The following is a 6,617-nucleotide window of genomic DNA, read 5'->3' as shown; positions in this document are numbered from 1 at the left end:
TTACTTTAAAGCCATGTCCTGAAATAGGAGTGCCCCTTAGGTCGTGAGTTCATGAGAGCTTAAATTAAACATGGAGCATCTTGGGGCAGAAATTTTACTCATTATTTGTACCACAAATACGCTTTGAAGTAGAACCAACAGGATTTTCTGTCAGATTGTATGCGGGTTGTGAAAAAAAGAGAGGAATCAAGGAGAGCTCCAATCAAGGAGTAATAATATTATTTCCTGAGATTGAGAACATTGCTGGTAGGGAATGGCAAGAACGCAAAAGCTTTTTTTTTTTTTTTTTTAATTATGTATATGTTTTCTTTTAGACATCTGAGAAAAGATGTCAAGTAGGCTGGTAGATATGTAAGTCTGGAGTTCAGGAGAGCAAATCAAATCGCTGGAGATACACATTTGGGTGTCATTGGTATAAATCTGATTGTTAGAGCCAGGAGACAGGTTGCACATTAACCATGAAGGCTGTGATAATAGATACTGATGAGGACTGAACTGTGCAACATCCCATAATTTTGAGTAAAAAGGAAAGGATATAGCAAAGGAGAATAAGAAGGAAGGGTCAGCGAGAAAAGAAATAGAAAGAATGTGGTGTCTCAGAAGCCAAGCGTCAAGTGTCAAATGCTGCTGAGAGTCTGAAACTTGAACTTTATTTGGCCAGGTAGAGATTACTGGTGATATTGATAGGAGCAATTTCAGGAGAATCGTGAAATAAAAGCCTAACTGAAATGAGTTCAAGAGAAACTATGCAAAGAACTAATGGAGACAGTGAATACAGACAACTTTTTGAAGAATTTACTGTAAAGACAGGTGAGAAGTGGGGCATAGGTGAAGCAGAATGTTGGAGCTAAGGAACATAATGCAGCATGTTTGTATGTTGATAGGGATTTTGAGGCCACTTACAATAAAAAAATAGATTAAAATCTTAAAACATTAAAGCAAGAATGCCAAAGAAATTCAAAGCAAAACACATTCCTAATGGTGAAGTTTGTCATATTTTTCTTAAACAAAGGTGCTCCTATTATAGAGTATAACAGAAGCCTTTGTTTGCAGACCATATGTTTATATTAAAAAATCTACAAACTTACAAACTGTTGGACTTAATCATTTCTGTTATCTGTTGGCAACGAAAATGCAAAATGTATTTTTTTTAATATAGCATTTAAATGTATTTTTAAATGTAACATTTAAAAAGTAACAAAACAAAAAAATCTATAAAATAATTCAGAATTTATGCAACAAATAATGTGTAGGGCCTGGATGTGTAACAATATCAGATTTACCCAAAAGACATAGAGAAGTCTAAACAAAAGTGATAAATCATGTTCATTAATGGAAAGATTTAGTTCTTATAAAGATGACAGTTATCCTGAAATTAATCTATTAATTCAATCCAAATCAATCTATTAGTTCAATTAAATCCTTCATCAGATGTGTGTGTGTGTGTGTGTGTGTGTGTGAGAGAGAGAGAGAGAGAGAGAGAGAGAGAGAGAAACCCTACAAAGGGTCAATCGTAGACAATTTTGAAGTAAAAAAAGAATAGAATAGGTTGTCTTGCCCATTATAAAGCCTCAGTAATTAAGATAAGGCAAAACTGGCACAGTAATAAACAAATAAACCAATGAAATAGAATAGAAATCCCAGAAATGGTACTATGTATATTTGGAAAATCGATATGTGGCAGAAGTAGTATAATTACAAATCTTATGAAAAATAACTCACTACTTAATTTATGATAATGGTTATCCACATGGAAAAATAATATATTCCTACCTCACACCATATATAAAAAAGATGTTGATTATAAAACTAAATGAGAAAAGCAAAATATTAAAAATGTAGATATGATTATATATCATTTTGATATAACCTAATTATGAGTAATCTAATTGTGAGAATCTAATGATGAGAAAACATCTAATTGAGAGACATTTTACAAAATAAATGGCCTATACATTTTTTTAAAAAGGCCAATGTCAGTAAAGACAAATAAAGGCTGAAGAAGCATCCCAGATTAAAGGAAATTAAATTTAAATACACCTCAAATTAAATGTAATGTATAATCCTGAATTGGATCCTATACTGGCAAAAAGAATTTCTAGAAATTACATTATTAGAAAAATTGACAAAATTTGAATATGACCTAAAGATCATAGTTTTGTATCAATGTTAAAAAATCCTGATTTTGATAATTATACTGTGGTTTTATAAATAAATTCCTTTATTTTGGGGAAATATACACATGTATATAATTATATTATTTTCTATTACATATATTATATAATATGTAACATGATTATATTAATATACAATAGAGGAATCATATATAGAGAGGGAGAGAATAGTAAACAAATGTGACAAAATGTTGAGAATTGGTGGATCTACTTTGAGTATTCAGGACTTGTAACTTCCCTGTGTTCAAATTATTTTAAAATGAAAAGTTAAACAAAGTAAATATAGGAGAATATTGTACTTAAATCCACATATCACATACATAAATCATGAAAAGGAAGATTCATAAATTTGACTATATTAAAAATTTCAAAAAGTCATCTGTGTAAGAAAAGACTGTAAACAATGTACAAAAACAAGTCACATATTGAGTAGTAGTTCCAAAACTTGTAACCAGTTAGGATCCAAAATATAGTTAAAAATCCCAATAAAGCAGCAAGAGAATGCAAACAAGCTTAAGGATATAAACAGGCAATTCACAGAAGTGGAAAGCTTAATAGCTACTAAATACACATCATTATTCAACTTATTAGAAATGAGGAAAATGCAAATTAAAGCAACAATTTCACACCAACTATATATGCAAAAAATTTCAAAATCCGATGATACCAAATGCTAGCAAGAATACTGAGTAGTATGAACTCTAGGACAGAGCTGGTGGTGTTTAATTTGTTACTACTACGTTTGGAGAACAATTTGGTGATATTGTCTAAAGATTGAAGATGTGCAAATCTTGCAAACCCAATCCCCACATTCCTATATTTATACCTTAAATAAACATGCACAAAGGTGCACAAACAACATGTATAAAAAAAGCTTATTGCACTACTTTTTATGATAATGAAATAACAGAAGCAACAAAAATGCCAATAAAAGGAGAATGGATAAGTAATGTGTATATGTCCATACAATGGAATACTATACTATACTTTGTTAAAATGAACAAACTACAGTTACAAGCACTGAGACAGATTAATCTCAAAATTATAAGTGAAAGAAAGAAAGACAGTTGCAAAATGTTATTTAGGTAAGTTTTAAAGCATTCAATTAATTCTAGGTATTGTTTATAGATATTGTTATGGGTTCAATTGTGCCTACCAGGATTTGTTGCAGTCTTAACCTCCAATACTTAGATTGCAACCTTATTTGGAAATAAGACTGTTGCAGATATAATTAGTTAAGATAAGGTCTTTAGGGTGGGTCCTAATCCAATATGACTGCTGTCTTTGTAAGAGAAGACAGAGACACAAAGGGAGTCACATATTGAGTAGTAGTTCTGAAACTTGTAACCGGTTAGGATGGAGGCTGATACTGAAGTTAAGCTGCCACAAGCCAAGGAACAACTTGGCTACCAGAAGCTGGAAGAGCCAAGGAAGGATCCTCTTCTAGAGGGTTTGGAGGAAGCATGGCCCTGCCAACACCTTGATTTTGGACTTCAAGCCTCCAGAACTGTGAGGAAATAAATTTGTTATTTTAAGCCACCAAGTTTATAATACTTTGTTACAGCATTCAGAAGCTAATACAGATATATTCTAAGAATATAATATGAAAAATGTATATATGGTCACACAAGCAAGGGGATGGTTAGTACCAAATTCAGGATGGTGTCAACTCTAGGGAGGGAAGGAGGAGAACAAGGAGAAGTTCATAGAAAGCTTTAACTGTATCCATACATGTTATATCTTTTAAAATATAGCAAAATAGATTAACAAAACTTGGTAGAGGTTCTAAGAGGGTTTGTTATATTTTCCTGCATGTATAAAGTGACTTATAACACACCAACACACATGCACACACACACACACTTGCACACGCACATCCTAAGAAGTATCTGGGGTGTATGGGAATGGGATATGGTTTCTCCTGGGATCAGTCTACCAGGGTTGATGCCCATTTGTATGGGAGTCACTGTTGGTAGGATGTGGGGAGAAGCAGTTATTGGATATGGTGGTTTGGCACCCGTTGATGGAGGCTGGACAATGACAAGAATTAGATGATGGTTACTCTCCAAGATTGGCATTGCCTTTAAGACACATGTAGCTCAAGTGTGTGAAGGCAGATCTTTCTCAAAAGAATTATCAGAAATTATTTTTTATTTATTACCTCAGGAGAGAGGCTGCCTCATTGTTGAGAAGCTCTTGTTAATAATAATAACTTTTTAATTGTTCAGTTCTTTAAAGTTTAAAATGTATGTTGAATTGAATTTTTCTTCAATTCACTGATTTTCCTGCAAATTCACTAATCAGTCTAGATTCTGTCTTCATAAGCAGCACAGACCAAATCTTTCTTTGCCATCATTTGGTCTCCCTAGATTATTTCTCTCAAGTCTGAATGTCCTCTACTTAATTGTGAATCTCTTATTACCTAGAACAAAGTTAAAAAAAAAAAAAGTCTCTAACTTGCAGATCCATCTTTGAATTCATAAGGCTATAGGTATGCTCAAACCTTGTCAACATGTAGCTTAGAAGCACAAAGGCTTTTCAACTTACCTTCTGACTTATGGCTGTTTGCAAAGGTGAGGACCCAGCAGTCTGAGCTGGCAGTGCTATTGTGAAGAATGCTGGCCTTCAAATCATACAGGCTCTGCGGCTTTGGGCAAGTTAGCTCCTTGGATTATCAATTTCCTCATCTGTAAAATAAGGATAATTCTTAGCTAACAGAATTGCTTTGCAAATGAGATACTGCAAGCAAAGTGTCTGGTGTCTAGGAAGACTTCAGTAAATGTTAGTCAAAATTATTTATTTTATTGGCCCCTAATTCCACAGAAGTAAGGCATTCCTGTAGTATTCACAAGATCCTTTTAGCCCAAGTGGACAGTTCTAGGTAAATTATCACAGAGAATCTTGGTTTCTACAAATGCATATGTCACTTAATATCATGATTAAAACAGTTTTTACAGCACAAAATTTTCTCCCCCATCAGCTTTCTTGAGATGTAATTGACATAGAACACTGTATAAATTTAAGGTGTGCAACATGTTGATTTGATACACATATATTGCAAAATGATTACCACTATAGAATTAGCTAACACCTCTATCAGCACAAAATTTTCTTATATTATAGCCAATAGCTTGATACAGTTCTAGTTTCTGTTTCCTTCCTCCAAATTATCTCATCAGATGTTGGTTCTACCCAGATAGCCAAAAGAGTATGAACACTGGGGAAAGGGCCTGCATCTTCTAGCTTCTATGGGACTTTTCTTAGGGGCTCATTTTTCAGCCACCAATTTTAAAAAATTTGAAAAAATCCAAGATATTGGGAAAAATTGCTCCATTGTACTTTAGGTTTAGTTTTAAATTATTTTTTTTTATAATGAGAAAATCCAGTGCCCAGCAGGGTGGTGCTGAAATGAGATATTCTCATATTGCCCGTGGGATGAATTGGAAGAATCTTTCTGGAGAGCAATTTAATAATATGTGCCAAATGCTTCAAAAACATTTTCACTGTTTGGCCTGGCAATTTTATTTCCAGGAATTCTTCCTAGAGAAAGATTATAAAGCACTGGGAAAAAATTAATGAACAAATATGCTTAAAACAACATTATTTATTACTGGGAAATCTTAAAGAAAGATCAGAAAATATGGCAAGAGTTTAATTATGTCATATCATTAGATGGACTATTATGCAGCTAATAAAATGTTTATGAAAAATGTTTAAAGGTACTAAAACCTCTGATTTATAATATCAAGCTTAAAAAGTATAAATTATATTCAGAGAATGGTTTCTGTTGAGTAAAATGATATATATAGGAATAAAAAATAGCTAGCAATAGATGACACAGGATGGATACTTTTAAATTTCCTTTTCTAAATTATTATGTATTTTCCAAATCATTTTCATTGAGCTTGCATTTTTTTTTGTAATCTGAAAAAGTCAATATAAGAAAAGAATAAAAAAAGTTGTCACCCAAACTTAACTTTTACGTTGATCAGTTATTACATGAAATAGTCCTAAAAGTCTTATAACAAAAAATAGCTGTCACCTGCCCCTCTCTTCCACCCTCCTCCTCTATCCTGTGAAGAAGGGACCACTTCAAAATTTCTAGTTTCTTTTTATGGTATTTAATCCTATATCTACAGATGTTCCTTGTTTCATCTTATTACATATTGAGTTTATATTACAGTAGATAAAGATTTTAGTACTCTCAACTATTTCCATTGCCCACTCATTTTCTTCCTTATGTATATGTACCATAGCTTTCAGTTAAATATCTATTTAGTGTTTTCATAATTATAACTGAAAATACTCTTCCTTACTTTGGATGGCAGGGTATTGCATTATATCATACATTATAGTGTGACAATACATTATAGTATATAGTATATGCCTTTTCTTTCTTGTATGACTTCTAGTTTTCCTTGGAATTAATTATTGTCATATTTT

This window comes from Pteropus vampyrus, unplaced genomic scaffold (assembly GCF_000151845.1).
Source record: "Pteropus vampyrus isolate Shadow unplaced genomic scaffold, Pvam_2.0 Scaffold220, whole genome shotgun sequence".
Lineage (NCBI taxonomy): Eukaryota > Metazoa > Chordata > Mammalia > Chiroptera > Pteropodidae > Pteropus > Pteropus vampyrus.
Note: the sequence above shows the minus strand (reverse complement) of the source record.